Below are 2,534 nucleotides of genomic sequence, written 5' to 3'. Positions count from 1 at the left end.
TGTAACATTCTTTAATACGGAGGTGGAGAGTGTGTTTGGGAGCAGGGCAGAGGTAGGCTGGAGGCGGGGGGCACCTCTTATCCCATTTCTTACCCTCTCCAGAGTCATTCATGGGTAGTGTGTACTGCTAAGGGCAAGGATCTTGGAGCCAAACCGCCTTTGTCCAAACCCTTGTCCTTCCCATATCAGCAGTGTGCCTTGGGCAATTAGTGAACCTCTGTGTCTCATTTTCCGATCTATAAGATGGGACTAATAAAGTACCTAATGCATAGGGTCTTTGTGTTAATATATGTAAAGCATTTGCAGCAGTTGCAGCAGTTGTAAGCACTTGATAAGAACTACAAAAACGTTAGCTCTCAGTATTACAATTCGCTAACATCCTACCTGGATATAAGAGTTTATGTGAGAATTACAGTATGATTCATCATATTCCTCACCTATAACTGATCCCATAACATCCTTTTGGAGTAATAACTTCTGTCTACTTGCAGTTATCTATGCAGCATGCCGAACCTATGATTTCATTATCTCATTAATCCACAGAACAACCCTCTAATGTAGATATTATTGCTGTTCGCATTTCAGAGTTGAGACTCAGACAAGACTAAGTCACTTACAGTGGATCATGCAGTACGTGACAGAACTGAGACTCACACTCAGGCCTGTCTGATGAAGCTTTGTACTACTACACTGTCTGACTTCCTCTTGAAGTCAAATAAAAAACAACTAAAACAAGCCCCTGACATCAGCTATGCTCACCACACCTTTGTAGGACCTTTTTCTTATGGAAGCCACTGTTTTGTAGGGTGAGTTTTTCTACCACTCTTATCTTGGGGGACACAGGGACAGATTTCACAGATGACTCTCTGCTCCCCAGCAAAGAGACACAACATGCTTTGACCGACAAAGGGACCTCTTCTGATTAGAGCTGAGTTAGCTACGCAGCCTTCAAGGGCCACATTCTCCCATCCTGTTTCTTCTGCAATCTGCAAGCCTCCCACCTGGGCAGGTAGGGTGCTTTTATCTCAGACACGTGAGTTCACCCAAGTTCTGGGAGGTTCAGGATGTCACATGAGCTTGCAGTGACGCAGGCTGGCCTATCTTGGATTTTTCCTCTCTTGGCACGTGAAAGAGCTTGTGCAGCATTGATATCTTTTAGCTAAGAGAGTAACAGCAGGTACCAACCTACAATTGCAGGATCACAGAATGTCAGTCAGAGCTGGAAGGGAACATAAGATGGGTAAAACAGAATGCTGATGAGAGAAGAGTCTAGATCAGGATCACAGAGAGCAGAAAGGAAGGTGACCAGATTTAAGCCCTTATTTGCCCTCAGTACCCTTCCTGGTACCCTCAGCACCCTTCCTGGTACCCTCAGCCTCCAGAAGTGCTAAGAAGAGGGCTGAGTTGGGGATGTGTATTCAGGCTACTTAGCATATATGCATCCAACCAGTTGGTCCACTCCTGAGAGTATACGTGATGATCCTCTAAAACAAGAGTTTCTCAGACTCAGCTCTATTGGCATTTGGGGCCTGATAATTCCTTGTGGTAAAGCTGTCTTGTACATTGTTCGATGTTTAGCAGCATCTTTGGCCTCTACTCACTAGATGCCAGTAGCACACCCCCATTTATGTGATAACCAAAAATGTTTCCAGGCATTGCCAATGTCTCCTGCAAGACAAAATTGCTCCCCTCCCTGCTCCCCACTCTGGCTGAGAACCAGTGCTCCTTTCATTCCAGAAACATGTATTAAGAGATTGCTATGAGCTGTGCTCTGTTGGCACATGAATCAAGCATGGGCTCTGTCCTTAAAGGACTCAGAGTCTAGCTGGGGAGACAGACAGGGCCACATAGGTGGCAACATGTGGGAAGCCCCTCCACAGAGATAAGAGCTAGATGCTCTTAGGAGCACAGGGGCAGACACTGCTTTATTTCTCTCCTTCTAAAACTACAGCCTAGACATGCTCAGAAACCCTGCCAGTTCTAGAATGCTAGGTTCTTCTCGTGAGAAAAGGCCAGTCAGCTGTTGGGGCCTTGGGGAGATCTAAGAAGGCTTTACAGAAGGACATGGCAATTTTCTAGGCAGACAAGGTGGGTGAAGGACATTCTGGGCAGAAAGAATGGAATGTACAAAGATAAAGAGTTATTAAGTGTGACACATTGGGAAAAAAGTATTTTAGTGTGACTGTACCCCAAAGCATGCAGAGGGAGTGGTTGGGGAGTTGGCTAGTGAGTGGCAGGGCAAAAATGGTGATGGTTAACACATATTGAGTATTTACTATCTGTCAGACACTGTTCCAAGTGTCTTATGTGTATTATTTCTAAAACTTCAAGCAATCCTTTGAAGAAGGTACTATTATTACCTTTGCTTTACAGATGAGAAAAATGATGCGCAGAGAAATTATGTAACTTGTCTAAGTCACACAGCTCATAAAGGTTATGGAAATTTGATTATGGAGGGCCAAGGGTTCTAAGTAGAGCAGTGTCATGGTCAGTGTCAGTTATCTTTTGCTGTATAACAAAACACCCCAAACTTA

Source organism: Pteropus alecto, unplaced genomic scaffold, assembly GCF_000325575.1.
Source record: "Pteropus alecto unplaced genomic scaffold, ASM32557v1 scaffold75, whole genome shotgun sequence".
NCBI classification, from domain to species: Eukaryota; Metazoa; Chordata; class Mammalia; order Chiroptera; family Pteropodidae; genus Pteropus; species Pteropus alecto.
The sequence above is the reverse complement of the archived record's forward strand: the minus strand, read 5'-3'. Positions refer to the sequence as shown.